Below are 25,033 nucleotides of genomic sequence, written 5' to 3' on the forward strand. Positions count from 1 at the left end.
CCCCTTCATGGGCACTATCACTGCTTGCTGTCAGGGAGGCTGCCAGACAATTTTCCATGCACACTCTGGGCTGGGGGGCAGTCAACCACCAGTACACACAGCAGAACCTAAACCCATACCATTATTGCTAAGCAGCAAGACAGGGGCCCATTGCACTCCCACGGGGCCTTTTTAAATGCAATCCATAACCCGGATTTGCCAGGAACCCTTCTTACTCCTCCTACTTGCATGTGACACTGGGCTTAGGATCTGCATAGGAAACACACACACAAGCACACACCTACCTTTGTTGCCTGCAGATGCCTCCTTGGCTGTCCCCAAACGGTATCAAACCAACACCCACGGGAAGCTGTAAGCATAGAGGACATGCCTGCACCCCATTGGACTTACCTGTGTGGGTTAAATCCGGGTTATTTGACAACCTATGGCGGTGATGGTTCTGCTCAGGCAGAGCAGTGCTGATGCTCCTCATAAAGCTGTCGCTGCTGTGAAGGTTCTAGGTGACATCACAAATCCCTATGGTTACATACACAACAAAGCTGGGTTGTTGTTGTTGTTTACACTCTGCAAGGCCTGTGGAAGTGAGTGACATCATAGCACTGTAGTTCTGAGGGTTCTAGATGGATGCAACAATCTCCTGTTGCTTCTATGAAGGCCATAATAGACGACATCACCAAACAGCTCCATAGTCACATACACAGCAAAGGAGAGATGTTGTTTACACCTAGTGATGTCAGTGGTATTGAGTGACATCACAGCACAGTGCTAAGGCTCCTGGGCCTGGACACAGCAGCGGCTGCAATATCTCAACGGAGAATACGTTTATATATATGTGTGTGTGTGCACGTATATATATATATATATATATATATATATATATATATATATATATTTCTCCGCCGAAATCACTTTTAAACCCATTTCCACCTTTTTTTCCCTTCTCTTCCTCTTACTTTTTTTTCACGTTTTTTTACGTTTTTCTCCTTTTCGCCTCTTTTCTGGGCGTATTATTCTTCTTTTTCTTCTTTTTTTTCGTCTAATGCATACCCCATCAGTGCAGCAATGCTTATTCAATACCGCCAGCAGATGGAGACACTGGGGGATAATTTTCTAAGGATTTATACTGATTTTTCCTGTCTGAATTTGTCGCACAGAAAGTTGCAGGCCAAATATGTGTGACATTTCTGCGACTTTAGCTTCTAGAGCATTTTTACAACATTATACATAGGTGCTGAATACATAAAAAGCGACTGTTCAGCGACAGACAAGTCGCATCGGCTGAAAGTAGGCCAGAATGTCAGTCCATGTTGGAGCAGGTTTAGATACAGTCTAAAGTATAGATCTCAAAGTCTGTGCACAGAATTTAGCAAGGGCCTCGCACCTTCTGATGCATCAGGTAGGTGCACAATAGCATAGCCTAACCCTCTGTACTTTGGTCTATATTGATGCGGGACATAGACAGCCAGCTGATGACCAATCCATTAGTGCAATGGATGGCTGGAAGCATTTGTCTTTGCCTTTGCAATACCACAGAAGCAATGCATGGTCAATGTACAGCAATGACACACCTGTGTGAACAGCCAGGAGACCCCCCCCATGTTATGTTACATAGTTACATAGTTAGTACGGTCGAAAAAAGACATATGTCCATCAAGTTCAACCAGGGAATTAAGGGGTAGGGGTGTGGCGCGATATTGGGGAAGGGATGAGATTTTATATTTCTTCATAAGCATTAATCTTATTTTGTCAATTAGGAACATTCAGCACCCACCCGCTATCAAGGCAGCTGCCTATCATGTCATGCCCTACCTGCACAGGTGTGCTGGCTACTCAAATGATCCAATTAAGGAGGCCATTTAGTCAGCAGCAGCAGAAGTCCTGTGCCTGGACGCTCCAACAGCGGCCAGACACAAGCAGAAGCAGAAGCAGCAGAAGCAGCAGCAGCACCACCTTTTGTTTTTTGGCTGCAGCAGCAGCAGCAAGGCCCACAGGGCTGGCTAGCTGGCTAGCCAGCAAGCAGGTAGCAATGAAAGTAGGAATCTTTCTTTTTAACCCTGTAAGGGGGTGGTGCACTGTACCCGAAGATACTGCCATATCGGGTCAATGCATAGGGCGACGGAAGCAAGCTTCGAAATCGGCCCCCGTTCTCAAAAATCCATTTAATATATGGTCCCCAGATAGGGGACGTATCAGATATTAAACTGATAAGAACAGATACTACACTTGATCTTAGCCAAAAGGCCGAGAAGCGATAACCGTGAAAGGGGCGGGCCCAACAAGGTCCCCTTCATGGGCACTATCACTGCTTGCTGTCAGGGAGGCTGCCAGACAATTTTCCATGCACACTCTGGGCTGGGGGGCAGTCAACCACCAGTACACACAGCAGAACCTAAACCCATACCATTATTGCTAAGCAGCAAGACAGGGGCCCATTGCACTCCCACGGGGCCTTTTTAAATGCAATCCATAACCCGGATTTGCCAGGAACCCTTCTTACTCCTCCTACTTGCATGTGACACTGGGCTTAGGATCTGCATAGGAAACACACACACAAGCACACACCTACCTTTGTTGCCTGCAGATGCCTCCTTGGCTGTCCCCAAACGGTATCAAACCAACACCCACGGGAAGCTGTAAGCATAGAGGACATGCCTGCACCCCATTGGACTTACCTGTGTGGGTTAAATCCGGGTTATTTGACAACCTATGGCGGTGATGGTTCTGCTCAGGCAGAGCAGTGCTGATGCTCCTCATAAAGCTGTCGCTGCTGTGAAGGTTCTAGGTGACATCACAAATCCCTATGGTTACATACACAACAAAGCTGGGTTGTTGTTGTTTACACTCTGCAAGGCCTGTGGAAGTGAGTGACATCATAGCACTGTAGTTCTGAGGGTTCTAGATGGATGCAACAATCTCCTGTTGCTTCTATGAAGGCCATAATAGACGACATCACCAAACAGCTCCATAGTCACATACACAGCAAAGGAGAGATGTTGTTTACACCTAGTGATGTCAGTGGTATTGAGTGACATCACAGCACAGTGCTAAGGCTCCTGGGCCTGGACACAGCAGCGGCTGCAATATCTCAACGGAGAATACGTTTATATATATGTGTGTGTGTGCGCGTATATATATATATATATATATATATATATATATATATATATATTTCTCCGCCGAAATCACTTTTAAACCCATTTCCACCTTTTTTTCCCTTCTCTTCCTCTTACTTTTTTTTCATGTTTTTTTACGTTTTTCTCCTTTTCGCCTCTTTTCTGGGTGTATTATTCTTCTTTTTCTTCTTTTTTTTCGTCTAATGCATACCCCATCAGTGCAGCAATGCTTATTCAATACCGCCAGCAGATGGAGACACTGGGGGATAATTTTCTAAGGATTTATACTGATTTTTCCTGTCTGAATTTGTCGCACAGAAAGTTGCAGGCCAAATATGTGTGACATTTCTGCGACTTTAGCTTCTAGAGCATTTTTACAACATTATACATAGGTGCTGAATACATAAAAAGCGACTGTTCAGCGACAGACAAGTCGCATCGGCTGAAAGTAGGCCAGAATGTCAGTCCATGTTGGAGCAGGTTTAGATACAGTCTAAAGTATAGATCTCAAAGTCTGTGCACAGAATTTAGCAAGGGCCTCGCACCTTCTGATGCATCAGGTAGGTGCACAATAGCATAGCCTAACCCTCTGTACTTTGGTCTATATTGATGCGGGACATAGACAGCCAGCTGATGACCAATCCATTAGTGCAATGGATGGCTGGAAGCATTTGTCTTTGCCTTTGCAATACCACAGAAGCAATGCATGGTCAATGTACAGCAATGACACACCTGTGTGAACAGCCAGGAGACCCCCCCCATGTTATGTTACATAGTTACATAGTTAGTACGGTCGAAAAAAGACATATGTCCATCAAGTTCAACCAGGGAATTAAGGGGTAGGGGTGTGGCGCGATATTGGGGAAGGGACGAGATTTTATATTTCTTCATAAGCATTAATCTTATTTTGTCAATTAGGAACATTCAGCACCCACCCGCTATCAAGGCAGCTGCCTATCATGTCATGCCCTACCTGCACAGGTGTGCTGGCTACTCAAATGATCCAATTAAGGAGGCCATTTAGTCAGCAGCAGCAGAAGTCCTGTGCCTGGACGCTCCAACAGCGGCCAGACACAAGCAGAAGCAGAAGCAGCAGAAGCAGCAGCAGCACCACCTTTTGTTTTTTGGCTGCAGCAGCAGCGACAAGGCCCACAGGGCTGGCTAGCTGGCTAGCCAGCAAGCAGGTAGCAATGAAAGTAGGAATCTTTCTTTTTAACCCTGTAAGGGGGTGGTGCACTGTACCCGAAGATACTGCCATATCGGGTCAATGCATAGGGCGACGGAAGCAAGCTTCGAAATCGGCCCCCGTTCTCAAAAATCCATTTAATATATGGTCCCCAGATAGGGGACGTATCAGATATTAAACTGATAAGAACAGATACTACACTTGATCTTAGCCAAAAGGCCGAGAAGCGATAACCGTGAAAGGGGCGGGCCCAACAAGGTCCCCTTCATGGGCACTATCACTGCTTGCTGTCAGGGAGGCTGCCAGACAATTTTCCATGCACACTCTGGGCTGGGGGGCAGTCAACCACCAGTACACACAGCAGAACCTAAACCCATACCATTATTGCTAAGCAGCAAGACAGGGGCCCATTGCACTCCCACGGGGCCTTTTTAAATGCAATCCATAACCCGGATTTGCCAGGAACCCTTCTTACTCCTCCTACTTGCATGTGACACTGGGCTTAGGATCTGCATAGGAAACACACACACAAGCACACACCTACCTTTGTTGCCTGCAGATGCCTCCTTGGCTGTCCCCAAACGGTATCAAACCAACACCCACGGGAAGCTGTAAGCATAGAGGACATGCCTGCACCCCATTGGACTTACCTGTGTGGGTTAAATCCAGGTTATTTGACAACCTATGGCGGTGATGGTTCTGCTCAGGCAGAGCAGTGCTGATGCTCCTCATAAAGCTGTCGCTGCTGTGAAGGTTCTAGGTGACATCACAAATCCCTATGGTTACATACACAACAAAGCTGGGTTGTTGTTGTTTACACTCTGCAAGGCCTGTGGAAGTGAGTGACATCATAGCACTGTAGTTCTGAGGGTTCTAGATGGATGCAACAATCTCCTGTTGCTTCTATGAAGGCCATAATAGACGACATCACCAAACAGCTCCATAGTCACATACACAGCAAAGGAGAGATGTTGTTTACACCTAGTGATGTCAGTGGTATTGAGTGACATCACAGCACAGTGCTAAGGCTCCTGGGCCTGGACACAGCAGCGGCTGCAATATCTCAACGGAGAATACGTTTATATATATGTGTGTGTGTGCGCGTATATATATATATATATATATATATATATATATATATATATATTTCTCCGCCGAAATCACTTTTAAACCCATTTCCACCTTTTTTTCCCTTCTCTTCCTCTTACTTTTTTTTCACGTTTTTTTACGTTTTTCTCCTTTTCGCCTCTTTTCTGGGCGTATTATTCTTCTTTTTCTTCTTTTTTTTCGTCTAATGCATACCCCATCAGTGCAGCAATGCTTATTCAATACCGCCAGCAGATGGAGACACTGGGGGATAATTTTCTAAGGATTTATACTGATTTTTCCTGTCTGAATTTGTCGCACAGAAAGTTGCAGGCCAAATATGTGTGACATTTCTGCGACTTTAGCTTCTAGAGCATTTTTACAACATTATACATAGGTGCTGAATACATAAAAAGCGACTGTTCAGCGACAGACAAGTCGCATCGGCTGAAAGTAGGCCAGAATGTCAGTCCATGTTGGAGCAGGTTTAGATACAGTCTAAAGTATAGATCTCAAAGTCTGTGCACAGAATTTAGCAAGGGCCTCGCACCTTCTGATGCATCAGGTAGGTGCACAATAGCATAGCCTAACCCTCTGTACTTTGGTCTATATTGATGCGGGACATAGACAGCCAGCTGATGACCAATCCATTAGTGCAATGGATGGCTGGAAGCATTTGTCTTTGCCTTTGCAATACCACAGAAGCAATGCATGGTCAATGTACAGCAATGACACACCTGTGTGAACAGCCAGGAGACCCCCCCCATGTTATGTTACATAGTTACATAGTTAGTACGGTCGAAAAAAGACATATGTCCATCAAGTTCAACCAGGGAATTAAGGGGTAGGGGTGTGGCGCGATATTGGGGAAGGGATGAGATTTTATATTTCTTCATAAGCATTAATCTTATTTTGTCAATTAGGAACATTCAGCACCCACCCGCTATCAAGGCAGCTGCCTATCATGTCATGCCCTACCTGCACAGGTGTGCTGGCTACTCAAATGATCCAATTAAGGAGGCCATTTAGTCAGCAGCAGCAGAAGTCCTGTGCCTGGACGCTCCAACAGCGGCCAGACACAAGCAGAAGCAGCAGAAGCAGCAGCAGCACCACCTTTTGTTTTTTGGCTGCAGCAGCAGCAGCAAGGCCCACAGGGCTGGCTAGCTGGCTAGCCAGCAAGCAGGTAGCAATGAAAGTAGGAATCTTTCTTTTTAACCCTGTAAGGGGGTGGTGCACTGTACCCGAAGATACTGCCATATCGGGTCAATGCATAGGGCGACGGAAGCAAGCTTCGAAATCGGCCCCCGTTCTCAAAAATCCATTTAATATATGGTCCCCAGATAGGGGACGTATCAGATATTAAACTGATAAGAACAGATACTACACTTGATCTTAGCCAAAAGGCCGAGAAGCGATAACCGTGAAAGGGGCGGGCCCAACAAGGTCCCCTTCATGGGCACTATCACTGCTTGCTGTCAGGGAGGCTGCCAGACAATTTTCCATGCACACTCTGGGCTGGGGGGCAGTCAACCACCAGTACACACAGCAGAACCTAAACCCATACCATTATTGCTAAGCAGCAAGACAGGGGCCCATTGCACTCCCACGGGGCCTTTTTAAATGCAATCCATAACCCGGATTTGCCAGGAACCCTTCTTACTCCTCCTACTTGCATGTGACACTGGGCTTAGGATCTGCATAGGAAACACACACACAAGCACACACCTACCTTTGTTGCCTGCAGATGCCTCCTTGGCTGTCCCCAAACGGTATCAAACCAACACCCACGGGAAGCTGTAAGCATAGAGGACATGCCTGCACCCCATTGGACTTACCTGTGTGGGTTAAATCCGGGTTATTTGACAACCTATGGCGGTGATGGTTCTGCTCAGGCAGAGCAGTGCTGATGCTCCTCATAAAGCTGTCGCTGCTGTGAAGGTTCTAGGTGACATCACAAATCCCTATGGTTACATACACAACAAAGCTGGGTTGTTGTTGTTTACACTCTGCAAGGCCTGTGGAAGTGAGTGACATCATAGCACTGTAGTTCTGAGGGTTCTAGATGGATGCAACAATCTCCTGTTGCTTCTATGAAGGCCATAATAGACGACATCACCAAACAGCTCCATAGTCACATACACAGCAAAGGAGAGATGTTGTTTACACCTAGTGATGTCAGTGGTATTGAGTGACATCACAGCACAGTGCTAAGGCTCCTGGGCCTGGACACAGCAGCGGCTGCAATATCTCAACGGAGAATACGTTTATATATATGTGTGTGTGTGCGCGTATATATATATATATATATATATATATATATATATATATATTTCTCCGCCGAAATCACTTTTAAACCCATTTCCACCTTTTTTTCCCTTCTCTTCCTCTTACTTTTTTTTCACGTTTTTTTACGTTTTTCTCCTTTTCGCCTCTTTTCTGGGCGTATTATTCTTCTTTTTCTTCTTTTTTTTCGTCTAATGCATACCCCATCAGTGCAGCAATGCTTATTCAATACCGCCAGCAGATGGAGACACTGGGGGATAATTTTCTAAGGATTTATACTGATTTTTCCTGTCTGAATTTGTCGCACAGAAAGTTGCAGGCCAAATATGTGTGACATTTCTGCGACTTTAGCTTCTAGAGCATTTTTACAACATTATACATAGGTGCTGAATACATAAAAAGCGACTGTTCAGCGACAGACAAGTCGCATCGGCTGAAAGTAGGCCAGAATGTCAGTCCATGTTGGAGCAGGTTTAGATACAGTCTAAAGTATAGATCTCAAAGTCTGTGCACAGAATTTAGCAAGGGCCTCGCACCTTCTGATGCATCAGGTAGGTGCACAATAGCATAGCCTAACCCTCTGTACTTTGGTCTATATTGATGCGGGACATAGACAGCCAGCTGATGACCAATCCATTAGTGCAATGGATGGCTGGAAGCATTTGTCTTTGCCTTTGCAATACCACAGAAGCAATGCATGGTCAATGTACAGCAATGACACACCTGTGTGAACAGCCAGGAGACCCCCCCCATGTTATGTTACATAGTTACATAGTTAGTACGGTCGAAAAAAGACATATGTCCATCAAGTTCAACCAGGGAATTAAGGGGTAGGGGTGTGGCGCGATATTGGGGAAGGGATGAGATTTTATATTTCTTCATAAGCATTAATCTTATTTTGTCAATTAGGAACATTCAGCACCCACCCGCTATCAAGGCAGCTGCCTATCATGTCATGCCCTACCTGCACAGGTGTGCTGGCTACTCAAATGATCCAATTAAGGAGGCCATTTAGTCAGCAGCAGCAGAAGTCCTGTGCCTGGACGCTCCAACAGCGGCCAGACACAAGCAGAAGCAGAAGCAGCAGAAGCAGCAGCAGCACCACCTTTTGTTTTTTGGCTGCAGCAGCAGCAGCAAGGCCCACAGGGCTGGCTAGCTGGCTAGCCAGCAAGCAGGTAGCAATGAAAGTAGGAATCTTTCTTTTTAACCCTGTAAGGGGGTGGTGCACTGTACCCGAAGATACTGCCATATCGGGTCAATGCATAGGGCGACGGAAGCAAGCTTCGAAATCGGCCCCCGTTCTCAAAAATCCATTTAATATATGGTCCCCAGATAGGGGACGTATCAGATATTAAACTGATAAGAACAGATACTACACTTGATCTTAGCCAAAAGGCCGAGAAGCGATAACCGTGAAAGGGGCGGGCCCAACAAGGTCCCCTTCATGGGCACTATCACTGCTTGCTGTCAGGGAGGCTGCCAGACAATCTTCCATGCACACTCTGGGCTGGGGGGCAGTCAACCACCAGTACACACAGCAGAACCTAAACCCATACCATTATTGCTAAGCAGCAAGACAGGGGCCCATTGCACTCCCACGGGGCCTTTTTAAATGCAATCCATAACCCGGATTTGCCAGGAACCCTTCTTACTCCTCCTACTTGCATGTGACACTGGGCTTAGGATCTGCATAGGAAACACACACACAAGCACACACCTACCTTTGTTGCCTGCAGATGCCTCCTTGGCTGTCCCCAAACGGTATCAAACCAACACCCACGGGAAGCTGTAAGCATAGAGGACATGCCTGCACCCCATTGGACTTACCTGTGTGGGTTAAATCCGGGTTATTTGACAACCTATGGCGGTGATGGTTCTGCTCAGGCAGAGCAGTGCTGATGCTCCTCATAAAGCTGTCGCTGCTGTGAAGGTTCTAGGTGACATCACAAATCCCTATGGTTACATACACAACAAAGCTGGGTTGTTGTTGTTTACACTCTGCAAGGCCTGTGGAAGTGAGTGACATCATAGCACTGTAGTTCTGAGGGTTCTAGATGGATGCAACAATCTCCTGTTGCTTCTATGAAGGCCATAATAGACGACATCACCAAACAGCTCCATAGTCACATACACAGCAAAGGAGAGATGTTGTTTACACCTAGTGATGTCAGTGGTATTGAGTGACATCACAGCACAGTGCTAAGGCTCCTGGGCCTGGACACAGCAGCGGCTGCAATATCTCAACGGAGAATACGTTTATATATATGTGTGTGTGTGCGCGTATATATATATATATATATATATATATATATATATATATATATATATATATATTTCTCCGCCGAAATCACTTTTAAACCCATTTCCACCTTTTTTTCCCTTCTCTTCCTCTTACTTTTTTTTCACGTTTTTTTACGTTTTTCTCCTTTTCGCCTCTTTTCTGGGCGTATTATTCTTCTTTTTCTTCTTTTTTTTCGTCTAATGCATACCCCATCAGTGCAGCAATGCTTATTCAATACCGCCAGCAGATGGAGACACTGGGGGATAATTTTCTAAGGATTTATACTGATTTTTCCTGTCTGAATTTGTCGCACAGAAAGTTGCAGGCCAAATATGTGTGACATTTCTGCGACTTTAGCTTCTAGAGCATTTTTACAACATTATACATAGGTGCTGAATACATAAAAAGCGACTGTTCAGCGACAGACAAGTCGCATCGGCTGAAAGTAGGCCAGAATGTCAGTCCATGTTGGAGCAGGTTTAGATACAGTCTAAAGTATAGATCTCAAAGTCTGTGCACAGAATTTAGCAAGGGCCTCGCACCTTCTGATGCATCAGGTAGGTGCACAATAGCATAGCCTAACCCTCTGTACTTTGGTCTATATTGATGCGGGACATAGACAGCCAGCTGATGACCAATCCATTAGTGCAATGGATGGCTGGAAGCATTTGTCTTTGCCTTTGCAATACCACAGAAGCAATGCATGGTCAATGTACAGCAATGACACACCTGTGTGAACAGCCAGGAGACCCCCCCCATGTTATGTTACATAGTTACATAGTTAGTACGGTCGAAAAAAGACATATGTCCATCAAGTTCAACCAGGGAATTAAGGGGTAGGGGTGTGGCGCGATATTGGGGAAGGGATGAGATTTTATATTTCTTCATAAGCATTAATCTTATTTTGTCAATTAGGAACATTCAGCACCCACCCGCTATCAAGGCAGCTGCCTATCATGTCATGCCCTACCTGCACAGGTGTGCTGGCTACTCAAATGATCCAATTAAGGAGGCCATTTAGTCAGCAGCAGCAGAAGTCCTGTGCCTGGACGCTCCAACAGCGGCCAGACACAAGCAGAAGCAGAAGCAGCAGAAGCAGCAGCAGCACCACCTTTTGTTTTTTGGCTGCAGCAGCAGCAGCAAGGCCCACAGGGCTGGCTAGCTGGCTAGCCAGCAAGCAGGTAGCAATGAAAGTAGGAATCTTTCTTTTTAACCCTGTAAGGGGGTGGTGCACTGTACCCGAAGATACTGCCATATCGGGTCAATGCATAGGGCGACGGAAGCAAGCTTCGAAATCGGCCCCCGTTCTCAAAAATCCATTTAATATATGGTCCCCAGATAGGGGACGTATCAGATATTAAACTGATAAGAACAGATACTACACTTGATCTTAGCCAAAAGGCCGAGAAGCGATAACCGTGAAAGGGGCGGGCCCAACAAGGTCCCCTTCATGGGCACTATCACTGCTTGCTGTCAGGGAGGCTGCCAGACAATTTTCCATGCACACTCTGGGCTGGGGGGCAGTCAACCACCAGTACACACAGCAGAACCTAAACCCATACCATTATTGCTAAGCAGCAAGACAGGGGCCCATTGCACTCCCACGGGGCCTTTTTAAATGCAATCCATAACCCGGATTTGCCAGGAACCCTTCTTACTCCTCCTACTTGCATGTGACACTGGGCTTAGGATCTGCATAGGAAACACACACACAAGCACACACCTACCTTTGTTGCTTGCAGATGCCTCCTTGGCTGTCCCCAAACGGTATCAAACCAACACCCACGGGAAGCTGTAAGCATAGAGGACATGCCTGCACCCCATTGGACTTACCTGTGTGGGTTAAATCCGGGTTATTTGACAACCTATGGCGGTGATGGTTCTGCTCAGGCAGAGCAGTGCTGATGCTCCTCATAAAGCTGTCGCTGCTGTGAAGGTTCTAGGTGACATCACAAATCCCTATGGTTACATACACAACAAAGCTGGGTTGTTGTTGTTTACACTCTGCAAGGCCTGTGGAAGTGAGTGACATCATAGCACTGTAGTTCTGAGGGTTCTAGATGGATGCAACAATCTCCTGTTGCTTCTATGAAGGCCATAATAGACGACATCACCAAACAGCTCCATAGTCACATACACAGCAAAGGAGAGATGTTGTTTACACCTAGTGATGTCAGTGGTATTGAGTGACATCACAGCACAGTGCTAAGGCTCCTGGGCCTGGACACAGCAGCGGCTGCAATATCTCAACGGAGAATACGTTTATATATATGTGTGTGTGTGCGCGTATATATATATATATATATATATATATATATATATATATATATATATTTCTCCGCCGAAATCACTTTTAAACCCATTTCCACCTTTTTTTCCCTTCTCTTCCTCTTACTTTTTTTTCAAGTTTTTTTACGTTTTTCTCCTTTTCGCCTCTTTTCTGGGCGTATTATTCTTCTTTTTCTTCTTTTTTTTCGTCTAATGCATACCCCATCAGTGCAGCAATGCTTATTCAATACCGCCAGCAGATGGAGACACTGGGGGATAATTTTCTAAGGATTTATACTGATTTTTCCTGTCTGAATTTGTCGCACAGAAAGTTGCAGGCCAAATATGTGTGACATTTCTGCGACTTTAGCTTCTAGAGCATTTTTACAACATTATACATAGGTGCTGAATACATAAAAAGCGACTGTTCAGCGACAGACAAGTCGCATCGGCTGAAAGTAGGCCAGAATGTCAGTCCATGTTGGAGCAGGTTTAGATACAGTCTAAAGTATAGATCTCAAAGTCTGTGCACAGAATTTAGCAAGGGCCTCGCACCTTCTGATGCATCAGGTAGGTGCACAATAGCATAGCCTAACCCTCTGTACTTTGGTCTATATTGATGCGGGACATAGACAGCCAGCTGATGACCAATCCATTAGTGCAATGGATGGCTGGAAGCATTTGTCTTTGCCTTTGCAATACCACAGAAGCAATGCATGGTCAATGTACAGCAATGACACACCTGTGTGAACAGCCAGGAGACCCCCCCCCCCCCCCATGTTATGTTACATAGTTACATAGTTAGTACGGTCGAAAAAAGACATATGTCCATCAAGTTCAACCAGGGAATTAAGGGGTAGGGGTGTGGCGCGATATTGGGGAAGGGATGAGATTTTATATTTCTTCATAGGCATTAATCTTATTTTGTCAATTAGGAACATTCAGCACCCACCCGCTATCAAGGCAGCTGCCTATCATGTCATGCCCTACCTGCACAGGTGTGCTGGCTACTCAAATGATCCAATTAAGGAGGCCATTTAGTCAGCAGCAGCAGAAGTCCTGTGCCTGGACGCTCCAACAGCGGCCAGACACAAGCAGAAGCAGAAGCAGCAGAAGCAGCAGCAGCACCACCTTTTGTTTTTTGGCTGCAGCAGCAGCAGCAAGGCCCACAGGGCTGGCTAGCTGGCTAGCCAGCAAGCAGGTAGCAATGAAAGTAGGAATCTTTCTTTTTAACCCTGTAAGGGGGTGGTGCACTGTACCCGAAGATACTGCCATATCGGGTCAATGCATAGGGCGACGGAAGCAAGCTTCGAAATCGGCCCCCGTTCTCAAAAATCCATTTAATATATGGTCCCCAGATAGGGGACGTATCAGATATTAAACTGATAAGAACAGATACTACACTTGATCTTAGCCAAAAGGCCGAGAAGCGATAACCGTGAAAGGGGCGGGCCCAACAAGGTCCCCTTCATGGGCACTATCACTGCTTGCTGTCAGGGAGGCTGCCAGACAATTTTCCATGCACACTCTGGGCTGGGGGGCAGTCAACCACCAGTACACACAGCAGAACCTAAACCCATACCATTATTGCTAAGCAGCAAGACAGGGGCCCATTGCACTCCCACGGGGCCTTTTTAAATGCAATCCATAACCCGGATTTGCCAGGAACCCTTCTTACTCCTCCTACTTGCATGTGACACTGGGCTTAGGATCTGCATAGGAAACACACACACAAGCACACACCTACCTTTGTTGCCTGCAGATGCCTCCTTGGCTGTCCCCAAACGGTATCAAACCAACACCCACGGGAAGCTGTAAGCATAGAGGACATGCCTGCACCCCATTGGACTTACCTGTGTGGGTTAAATCCGGGTTATTTGACAACCTATGGCGGTGATGGTTCTGCTCAGGCAGAGCAGTGCTGATGCTCCTCATAAAGCTGTCGCTGCTGTGAAGGTTCTAGGTGACATCACAAATCCCTATGGTTACATACACAACAAAGCTGGGTTGTTGTTGTTTACACTCTGCAAGGCCTGTGGAAGTGAGTGACATCATAGCACTGTAGTTCTGAGGGTTCTAGATGGATGCAACAATCTCCTGTTGCTTCTATGAAGGCCATAATAGACGACATCACCAAACAGCTCCATAGTCACATACACAGCAAAGGAGAGATGTTGTTTACACCTAGTGATGTCAGTGGTATTGAGTGACATCACAGCACAGTGCTAAGGCTCCTGGGCCTGGACACAGCAGCGGCTGCAATATCTCAACGGAGAATACGTTTATATATATGTGTGTGTGTGCGCGTATATATATATATATATATATATATATATATATTTCTCCGCCGAAATCACTTTTAAACCCATTTCCACCTTTTTTTCCCTTCTCTTCCTCTTACTTTTTTTTCACGTTTTTTTACGTTTTTCTCCTTTTCGCCTCTTTTCTGGGCGTATTATTCTTCTTTTTCTTCTTTTTTTTCGTCTAATGCATACCCCATCAGTGCAGCAATGCTTATTCAATACCGCCAGCAGATGGAGACACTGGGGGATAATTTTCTAAGGATTTATACTGATTTTTCCTGTCTGAATTTGTCGCACAGAAAGTTGCAGGCCAAATATGTGTGACATTTCTGCGACTTTAGCTTCTAGAGCATTTTTACAACATTATACATAGGTGCTGAATACATAAAAAGCGACTGTTCAGCGACAGACAAGTCGCATCGGCTGAAAGTAGGCCAGATGTCAGTCCATGTTGGAGCAGGTTTAGATACAGTCTAAAGTATAGATCTCAAAGTCTGTGCACAGAATTTAGCAAGGGCCTCGCACCTTCTGATGCATCAGGTAGGTGCACAATAGCATAGCCTAACCCTCTGTACTTTGGTCTATATTGATGCGGGACATAGACAGCCAGCTGATGACCAATCCATTAGTGCAATGGATGGCTGGAAGCATTTGTCTTTGCCTTTGCAATACCACAGAAGCAATGCATGGTCAATGTACAGCAATGACACACCTGTGTGAACAGCCAGGAGACCCCCCCCATGTTATGTTACATAGTTACATAGTTAGTACGGTCGAAAAAAGACATATGTCCATCAAGTTCAACCAGGGAATTAAGGGGTAGGGGTGTGGCGCGATATTGGGGAAGGGATGAGATTTATATTTCTTCATAAGCATTAATCTTATTTTGTCAATTAGGAACATTCAGCACCCACCCGCTATCAAGGCAGCTGCCTATCATGTCATGCCCTACCTGCACAGGTGTGCTGGCTACTCAAATGATCCAATTAAGGAGGCCATTTAGTCAGCAGCAGCAGAAGTCCTGTGCCTGGACGCTCCAACAGCGGCCAGACACAAGCAGAAGCAGAAGCAGCAGAAGCAGCAGCAGCACCACCTTTTGTTTTTTGGCTGCAGCAGCAGCAGCAAGGCCCACAGGGCTGGCTAGCTGGCTAGCCAGCAAGCAGGTAGCAATGAAAGTAGGAATCTTTCTTTTTAACCCTGTAAGGGGGTGGTGCACTGTACCCGAAGATACTGCCATATCGGGTCAATGCATAGGGCGACGGAAGCAAGCTTCGAAATCGGCCCCCGTTCTCAAAAATCCATTTAATATATGGTCCCCAGATAGGGGACGTATCAGATATTAACTGATAAGAACAGATACTACACTTGATCTTAGCCAAAAGGCCGAGAAGCGATAACCGTGAAAGGGGCGGGCCCAACAAGGTCCCCTTCATGGGCACTATCACTGCTTGCTGTCAGGGAGGCTGCCAGACAATTTTCCATGCACACTCTGGGCTGGGGGGCAGTCAACCACCAGTACACACAGCAGAACCTAAACCCATACCATTATTGCTAAGCAGCAAGACAGGGGCCCATTGCACTCCCACGGGGCCTTTTTAAATGCAATCCATAACCCGGATTTGCCAGGAACCCTTCTTACTCCTCCTACTTGCATGTGACACTGGGCTTAGGATCTGCATAGGAAACACACACACAAGCACACACCTACCTTTGTTGCCTGCAGATGCCTCCTTGGCTGTCCCCAAACGGTATCAAACCAACACCCACGGGAAGCTGTAAGCATAGAGGACATGCCTGCACCCCATTGGACTTACCTGTGTGGGTTAAATCCGGGTTATTTGACAACCTATGGCGGTGATGGTTCTGCTCAGGCAGAGCAGTGCTGATGCTCCTCATAAAGCTGTCGCTGCTGTGAAGGTTCTAGGTGACATCACAAATCCCTATGGTTACATACACAACAAAGCTGGGTTGTTGTTGTTTACACTCTGCAAGGCCTGTGGAAGTGAGTGACATCATAGCACTGTAGTTCTGAGGGTTCTAGATGGATGCAACAATCTCCTGTTGCTTCTATGAAGGCCATAATAGACGACATCACCAAACAGCTCCATAGTCACATACACAGCAAAGGAGAGATGTTGTTTACACCTAGTGATGTCAGTGGTATTGAGTGACATCACAGCACAGTGCTAAGGCTCTGGGCCTGGACACAGCAGCGGCTGCAATATCTCAACGGAGAATACGTTTTATATATATGTGTGTGTGTGCGCGTATATATATATATATATATATATATATATATATATATATATATATATTTCTCCGCCGAAATCACTTTTAAACCCATTTCCCACCTTTTTTTCCCTTCTCTTCCTCTTACTTTTTTTCACGTTTTTTTACGTTTTTCTCCTTTTCGCCTCTTTTCTGGGCGTATTATTCTTCTTTTTCTTCTTTTTTTTCGTCTAATGCATACCCCATCAGTGCAGCAATGCTTATTCAATACCGCCAGCAGATGGAGACACTGGGGGATAATTTTCTAAGGATTTATACTGATTTTTCCTGTCTGAATTTGTCGCACAGAAAGTTGCAGGCCAAATATGTGTGACATTTCTGCGACTTTAGCTTCTAGAGCATTTTTACAACATTATACATAGGTGCTGAATACATAAAAAGCGACTGTTCAGCGACAGACAAGTCGCATCGGCTGAAAGTAGGCCAGAATGTCAGTCCATGTTGGAGCAGGTTTAGATACAGTCTAAAGTATAGATCTCAAAGTCTGTGCACAGAATTTAGCAAGGGCCTCGCACCTTCTGATGCATCAGGTAGGTGCACAATAGCATAGCCTAACCCTCTGTACTTTGGTCTATATTGATGCGGGACATAGACAGCCAGCTGATGACCAATCCATTAGTGCAATGGATGGCAGGCTGGAAGCATTTGTCTTTGCCTTTGCAATACCACAGAAGCAATGCATGGTCAATGTACAGCAATGACACACCTGTGTGAACAGCCAGGAGACCCCCCCCATGTTATGTTACATAGTTACATAGTTAGTACGGTCGAAAAAAGACATATGTCCATCAAGTTCAACCAGGGAATTAAGGGGTAGGGGTGTGGCGCGATATTGGGGAAGGGATGAGATTTTATATTTCTTCATAAGCATTAATCTTATTTTGTCAATTAGGAACATTCAGCACCCACCCGCTATCAAGGCAGCTGCCTATCATGTCATGCCCTACCTGCACAGGTGTGCTGGCTACTCAAATGATCCAATTAAGGAGGCCATTTAGTCAGCAGCAGCAGAAGTCCTGTGCCTGGACGCTCCAACAGCGGCCAGACACAAGCAGAAGCAGAAGCAGCAGAAGCAGCAGCAGCACCACCTTTTGTTTTTTGGCTGCAGCAGCAGCAGCAAGGCCCACAGGGCTGGCTAGCTGGCTAGCCAGCAAGCAGGTAGCAATGAAAGTAGGAATCTTTCTTTTTAACCCTGTAAGGGGGTGGTGCACTGTACCCGAAGATACTGCCATATCGGGTCAATGCATAGGGCGACGGAAGCAAGCTTCGAAATCGGCCCCCGTTCTCAAAAATCCATTTAATATATGGTCCCCAGATAGGGGACGTATCAGATATTAAACTGATAAGAACAGATACTACACTTGATCTTAGCCAAAAGGCCGAGAAGCGATAACCGTGAAAGGGGCGGGCCCAACAAGGTCCCCTTCATGGGCACTATCACTGCTTGCTGTCAGGGAGGCTGCCAGACAATTTTCCATGCACACTCTGGGCTGGGGGGCAGTCAACCACCAGTACACACAGCAGAACCTAAACCCATACCATTATTGCTAAGCAGCAAGACAGGGGCCCATTGCACTCCCACGGGGCCTTTTTAAATGCAATCCATAACCCGGATTTGCCAGGAACCCTTCTTACTCCTCCTACTTGCATGTGACACTGGGCTTAGGATCTGCATAGGAAACACACACACAAGCACACACCTACCTTTGTTGCCTGCAGATGCCTCCTTGGCTGTCCCCAAACGGTATCAAACCAACACCCACGGGAAGCTGTAAGCATAGAGGACATGCCTGCACCCCATTGGACTTACCTGTGTGGGTTAAATCCGGGTTATTTGACAACCTATGGCGGTGATGGTTCTGCTCAGGCAGAGCAGTGCTGATGCTCCTCATAAAGCTGTCGCTGCTGTGAAGGTTCTAGGTGACATCACAAATCCCTATGGTTACATACACAACAAAGCTGGGTTGTTGTTGTTTACACTCTGCAAGGCCTGTGGAAGTGAGTGACATCATAGCACTGTAGTTCTGAGGGTTCTAGATGGATGCAACAATCTCCTGTTGCTTCTATGAAGGCCATAATAGACGACATCACCAAACAGCTCCATAGTCACATACACAGCAAAGGAGAGATGTTGTTTACACCTAGTGATGTCAGTGGTATTGAGTGACATCACAGCACAGTGCTAAGGCTCCTGGGCCTGGACACAGCAGCGGCTGCAATATCTCAACGGAGAATACGTTTATATATATGTGTGTGTGTGCGCGTATATATATATATATATATATATATATATATATATATTTCTCCGCCGAAATCACTTTTAAACCCATTTCCACCTTTTTTTCCCTTCTCTTCCTCTTACTTTTTTTTCACGTTTTTTTACGTTTTTCTCCTTTTCGCCTCTTTTCTGGGCGTATTATTCTTCTTTTTCTTCTTTTTTTTCGTCTAATGCATACCCCATCAGTGCAGCAATGCTTATTCAATACCGCCAGCAGATGGAGACACTGGGGGATAATTTTCTAAGGATTTATACTGATTTTTCCTGTCTGAATTTGTCGCACAGAAAGTTGCAGGCCAAATATGTGTGACATTTCTGCGACTTTAGCTTCTAGAGCATTTTTACAACATTATACATAGGTGCTGAATACATAAAAAGCGACTGTTCAGCGACAGACAAGTCGCATCGGCTGAAAGTAGGCCAGAATGTCAGTCCATGTTGGAGCAGGTTTAGATACAGTCTAAAGTATAGATCTCAAAGTCTGTGCACAGAATTTAGCAAGGGCCTCGCACCTTCTGATGCATCAGGTAGGTGCACAATAGCATAGCCTAACCCTCTGTACTTTGGTCTATATTGATGCGGGACATAGACAGCCAGCTGATGACCAATCCATTAGTGCAATGGATGGCTGGAAGCATTTGTCTTTGCCTTTGCAATACCACAGAAGCAATGCATGGTCAATGTACAGCAATGACACACCTGTGTGAACAGCCAGGAGACCCCCCCCATGTTATGTTACATAGTTACATAGTTAGTACGGTCGAAAAAAGACATATGTCCATCAAGTTCAACCAGGGAATTAAGGGGTAGGGGTGTGGCGCGATATTGGGGAAGGGATGAGATTTTATATTTCTTCATAAGCATTAATCTTATTTTGTCAATTAGGAACATTCAGCACCCACCCGCTATCAAGGCAGCTGCCTATCATGTCATGCCCTACCTGCACAGGTGTGCTGGCTACTCAAATGATCCAATTAAGGAGGCCATTTAGTCAGCAGCAGCAGAAGTCCTGTGCCTGGACGCTCCAACAGCGGCCAGACACAAGCAGAAGCAGAAGCAGCAGAAGCAGCAGCAGCACCACCTTTTGTTTTTTGGCTGCAGCAGCAGCAGCAAGGCCCACAGGGCTGGCTAGCTGGCTAGCCAGCAAGCAGGTAGCAATGAAAGTAGGAATCTTTCTTTTTAACCCTGTAAGGGGGTGGTGCACTGTACCCGAAGATACTGCCATATCGGGTCAATGCATAGGGCGACGGAAGCAAGCTTCGAAATCGGCCCCCGTTCTCAAAAATCCATTTAATATATGGTCCCCAGATAGGGGACGTATCAGATATTAAACTGATAAGAACAGATACTACACTTGATCTTAGCCAAAAGGCCGAGAAGCGATAACCGTGAAAGGGGCGGGCCCAACAAGGTCCCCTTCATGGGCACTATCACTGCTTGCTGTCAGGGAGGCTGCCAGACAATTTTCCATGCACACTCTGGGCTGGGGGGCAGTCAACCACCAGTACACACAGCAGAACCTAAACCCATACCATTATTGCTAAGCAGCAAGACAGGGGCCCATTGCACTCCCACGGGGCCTTTTTAAATGCAATCCATAACCCGGATTTGCCAGGAACCCTTCTTACTCCTCCTACTTGCATGTGACACTGGGCTTAGGATCTGCATAGGAAACACACACACAAGCACACACCTACCTTTGTTGCCTGCAGATGCCTCCTTGGCTGTCCCCAAACGGTATCAAACCAACACCCACGGGAAGCTGTAAGCATAGAGGACATGCCTGCACCCCATTGGACTTACCTGTGTGGGTTAAATCCGGGTTATTTGACAACCTATGGCGGTGATGGTTCTGCTCAGGCAGAGCAGTGCTGATGCTCCTCATAAAGCTGTCGCTGCTGTGAAGGTTCTAGGTGACATCACAAATCCCTATGGTTACATACACAACAAAGCTGGGTTGTTGTTGTTTACACTCTGCAAGGCCTGTGGAAGTGAGTGACATCATAGCACTGTAGTTCTGAGGGTTCTAGATGGATGCAACAATCTCCTGTTGCTTCTATGAAGGCCATAATAGACGACATCACCAAACAGCTCCATAGTCACATACACAGCAAAGGAGAGATGTTGTTTACACCTAGTGATGTCAGTGGTATTGAGTGACATCACAGCACTGTGCTAAGGCTCCTGGGCCTGGACACAGCAGCGGCTGCAATATCTCAACGGAGAATACGTTTATATATATGTGTGTGTGTGCGCGTATATATATATATATATATATATATATATATATATATATATTTCTCCGCCGAAATCACTTTTAAACCCATTTCCACCTTTTTTTCCCTTCTCTTCCTCTTACTTTTTTTTCACGTTTTTTTACGTTTTTCTCCTTTTCGCCTCTTTTCTGGGCGTATTATTCTTCTTTTTCTTCTTTTTTTTCGTCTAATGCATACCCCATCAGTGCAGCAATGCTTATTCAATACCGCCAGCAGATGGAGACACTGGGGGATAATTTTCTAAGGATTTATACTGATTTTTCCTGTCTGAATTTGTCGCACAGAAAGTTGCAGGCCAAATATGTGTGACATTTCTGCGACTTTAGCTTCTAGAGCATTTTTACAACATTATACATAGGTGCTGAATACATAAAAAGCGACTGTTCAGCGACAGACAAGTCGCATCGGCTGAAAGTAGGCCAGAATGTCAGTCCATGTTGGAGCAGGTTTAGATACAGTCTAAAGTATAGATCTCAAAGTCTGTGCACAGAATTTAGCAAGGGCCTCGCACCTTCTGATGCATCAGGTAGGTGCACAATAGCATAGCCTAACCCTCTGTACTTTGGTCTATATTGATGCGGGACATAGACAGCCAGCTGATGACCAATCCATTAGTGCAATGGATGGCTGGAAGCATTTGTCTTTGCCTTTGCAATACCACAGAAGCAATGCATGGTCAATGTACAGCAATGACACACCTGTGTGAACAGCCAGGAGACCCCCCCCATGTTATGTTACATAGTTACATAGTTAGTACGGTCGAAAAAAGACATATGTCCATCAAGTTCAACCAGGGAATTAAGGGGTAGGGGTGTGGCGCGATATTGGGGAAGGGATGAGATTTTATATTTCTTCATAAGCATTAATCTTATTTTGTCAATTAGGAACATTCAGCACCCACCCGCTATCAAGGCAGCTGCCTATCATGTCATGCCCTACCTGCACAGGTGTGCTGGCTACTCAAATGATCCAATTAAGGAGGCCATTTAGTCAGCAGCAGCAGAAGTCCTGTGCCTGGACGCTCCAACAGCGGCCAGACACAAGCAGAAGCAGAAGCAGCAGAAGCAGCAGCAGCACCACCTTTTGTTTTTTGGCTGCAGCAGCAGCAGCAAGGCCCACAGGGCTGGCTAGCTGGCTAGCCAGCAAGCAGGTAGCAATGAAAGTAGGAATCTTTCTTTTTAACCCTGTAAGGGGGTGGTGCACTGTACCCGAAGATACTGCCATATCGGGTCAATGCATAGGGCGACGGAAGCAAGCTTCGAAATCGGCCCCCGTTCTCAAAAATCCATTTAATATATGGTCCCCAGATAGGGGACGTATCAGATATTAAACTGATAAGAACAGATACTACACTTGATCTTAGCCAAAAGGCCGAGAAGCGATAACCGTGAAAGGGGCGGGCCCAACAAGGTCCCCTTCATGGGCACTATCACTGCTTGCTGTCAGGGAGGCTGCCAGACAATTTTCCATGCACACTCTGGGCTGGGGGGCAGTCAACCACCAGTACACACAGCAGAACCTAAACCCATACCATTATTGCTAAGCAGCAAGACAGGGGCCCATTGCACTCCCACGGGGCCTTTTTAAATGCAATCCATAACCCGGATTTGCCAGGAACCCTTCTTACTCCTCCTACTTGCATGTGACACTGGGCTTAGGATCTGCATAGGAAACACACACACAAGCACACACCTACCTTTGTTGCCTGCAGATGCCTCCTTGGCTGTCCCCAAACGGTATCAAACCAACACCCACGGGAAGCTGTAAGCATAGAGGACATGCCTGCACCCCATTGGACTTACCTGTGTGGGTTAAATCCGGGTTATTTGACAACCTATGGCGGTGATGGTTCTGCTCAGGCAGAGCAGTGCTGATGCTCCTCATAAAGCTGTCGCTGCTGTGAAGGTTCTAGGTGACATCACAAATCCCTATGGTTACATACACAACAAAGCTGGGTTGTTGTTGTTTACACTCTGCAAGGCCTGTGGAAGTGAGTGACATCATAGCACTGTAGTTCTGAGGGTTCTAGATGGATGCAACAATCTCCTGTTGCTTCTATGAAGGCCATAATAGACGACATCACCAAACAGCTCCATAGTCACATACACAGCAAAGGAGAGATGTTGTTTACACCTAGTGATGTCAGTGGTATTGAGTGACATCACAGCACAGTGCTAAGGCTCCTGGGCCTGGACACAGCAGCGGCTGCAATATCTCAACGGAGAATACGTTTATATATATGTGTGTGTGTGCGCGTATATATATATATATATATATATATATATATATATATATATATATTTCTCCGCCGAAATCACTTTTAAACCCATTTCCACCTTTTTTTCCCTTCTCTTCCTCTTACTTTTTTTTCACGTTTTTTTACGTTTTTCTCCTTTTCGCCTCTTTTCTGGGCGTATTATTCTTCTTTTTCTTCTTTTTTTTCGTCTAATGCATACCCCATCAGTGCAGCAATGCTTATTCAATACCGCCAGCAGATGGAGACACTGGGGGATAATTTTCTAAGGATTTATACTGATTTTTCCTGTCTGAATTTGTCGCACAGAAAGTTGCAGGCCAAATATGTGTGACATTTCTGCGACTTTAGCTTCTAGAGCATTTTTACAACATTATACATAGGTGCTGAATACATAAAAAGCGACTGTTCAGCGACAGACAAGTCGCATCGGCTGAAAGTAGGCCAGAATGTCAGTCCATGTTGGAGCAGGTTTAGATACAGTCTAAAGTATAGATCTCAAAGTCTGTGCACAGAATTTAGCAAGGGCCTCGCACCTTCTGATGCATCAGGTAGGTGCACAATAGCATAGCCTAACCCTCTGTACTTTGGTCTATATTGATGCGGGACATAGACAGCCAGCTGATGACCAATCCATTAGTGCAATGGATGGCTGGAAGCATTTGTCTTTGCCTTTGCAATACCACAGAAGCAATGCATGGTCAATGTACAGCAATGACACACCTGTGTGAACAGCCAGGAGACCCCCCCCATGTTATGTTACATAGTTACATAGTTAGTACGGTCGAAAAAAGACATATGTCCATCAAGTTCAACCAGGGAATTAAGGGGTAGGGGTGTGGCGCGATATTGGGGAAGGGATGAGATTTTATATTTCTTCATAAGCATTAATCTTATTTTGTCAATTAGGAACATTCAGCACCCACCCGCTATCAAGGCAGCTGCCTATCATGTCATGCCCTACCTGCACAGGTGTGCTGGCTACTCAAATGATCCAATTAAGGAGGCCATTTAGTCAGCAGCAGCAGAAGTCCTGTGCCTGGACGCTCCAACAGCGGCCAGACACAAGCAGAAGCAGAAGCAGCAGAAGCAGCAGCAGCACCACCTTTTGTTTTTTGGCTGCAGCAGCAGCAGCAAGGCCCACAGGGCTGGCTAGCTGGCTAGCCAGCAAGCAGGTAGCAATGAAAGTAGGAATCTTTCTTTTTAACCCTGTAAGGGGGTGGTGCACTGTACCCGAAGATACTGCCATATCGGGTCAATGCATAGGGCGACGGAAGCAAGCTTCGAAATCGGCCCCCGTTCTCAAAAATCCATTTAATATATGGTCCCCAGATAGGGGACGTATCAGATATTAAACTGATAAGAACAGATACTACACTTGATCTTAGCCAAAAGGCCGAGAAGCGATAACCGTGA

General features: G+C 45.9%; 11 non-coding genes across 11 annotated transcripts; all 11 read right to left on the reverse strand.

Moving 5' to 3' along the window:
* Positions 1-2,062: 2,062 nt before the first annotated feature.
* Positions 2,063-2,253, reverse strand: LOC130317247 (U2 spliceosomal RNA). The gene has a single exon (XR_008864405.1). It is a non-coding gene; the product is annotated as a U2 spliceosomal RNA (small nuclear RNA).
* A 2,086-nt stretch (positions 2,254-4,339) lies between these two features.
* On the reverse strand, positions 4,340-4,530 carry LOC130317248 (U2 spliceosomal RNA). The gene has a single exon (XR_008864406.1). It is a non-coding gene; the product is annotated as a U2 spliceosomal RNA (small nuclear RNA).
* A 2,080-nt stretch (positions 4,531-6,610) lies between these two features.
* LOC130317249 (U2 spliceosomal RNA) lies at positions 6,611-6,801 on the reverse strand. The gene has a single exon (XR_008864407.1). It is a non-coding gene; the product is annotated as a U2 spliceosomal RNA (small nuclear RNA).
* Positions 6,802-8,885: 2,084 nt separating this feature from the next.
* LOC130317250 (U2 spliceosomal RNA) lies at positions 8,886-9,076 on the reverse strand. The gene has a single exon (XR_008864408.1). It is a non-coding gene; the product is annotated as a U2 spliceosomal RNA (small nuclear RNA).
* A 2,096-nt stretch (positions 9,077-11,172) lies between these two features.
* LOC130317251 (U2 spliceosomal RNA) lies at positions 11,173-11,363 on the reverse strand. Its single transcript, XR_008864409.1, has one exon. It is a non-coding gene; the product is annotated as a U2 spliceosomal RNA (small nuclear RNA).
* A 2,097-nt stretch (positions 11,364-13,460) lies between these two features.
* LOC130317253 (U2 spliceosomal RNA) lies at positions 13,461-13,651 on the reverse strand. The gene has a single exon (XR_008864411.1). It is a non-coding gene; the product is annotated as a U2 spliceosomal RNA (small nuclear RNA).
* A 2,074-nt stretch (positions 13,652-15,725) lies between these two features.
* Positions 15,726-15,915, reverse strand: LOC130317261 (U2 spliceosomal RNA). Its single transcript, XR_008864418.1, has one exon. It is a non-coding gene; the product is annotated as a U2 spliceosomal RNA (small nuclear RNA).
* Positions 15,916-18,009: 2,094 nt separating this feature from the next.
* Positions 18,010-18,200, reverse strand: LOC130317255 (U2 spliceosomal RNA). The gene has a single exon (XR_008864412.1). It is a non-coding gene; the product is annotated as a U2 spliceosomal RNA (small nuclear RNA).
* A 2,080-nt stretch (positions 18,201-20,280) lies between these two features.
* LOC130317256 (U2 spliceosomal RNA) lies at positions 20,281-20,471 on the reverse strand. The gene has a single exon (XR_008864413.1). It is a non-coding gene; the product is annotated as a U2 spliceosomal RNA (small nuclear RNA).
* A 2,084-nt stretch (positions 20,472-22,555) lies between these two features.
* Positions 22,556-22,746, reverse strand: LOC130317257 (U2 spliceosomal RNA). Its single transcript, XR_008864414.1, has one exon. It is a non-coding gene; the product is annotated as a U2 spliceosomal RNA (small nuclear RNA).
* Positions 22,747-24,834: 2,088 nt separating this feature from the next.
* Positions 24,835-25,025, reverse strand: LOC130317258 (U2 spliceosomal RNA). The gene has a single exon (XR_008864415.1). It is a non-coding gene; the product is annotated as a U2 spliceosomal RNA (small nuclear RNA).
* Between the last annotated feature and the right edge of the window lie 8 nt (positions 25,026-25,033).

The sequence above is a fragment of the Hyla sarda genome, unplaced genomic scaffold (genome assembly GCF_029499605.1).
Source record: "Hyla sarda isolate aHylSar1 unplaced genomic scaffold, aHylSar1.hap1 scaffold_1981, whole genome shotgun sequence".
Taxonomy (NCBI): domain Eukaryota; kingdom Metazoa; phylum Chordata; class Amphibia; order Anura; family Hylidae; genus Hyla; species Hyla sarda.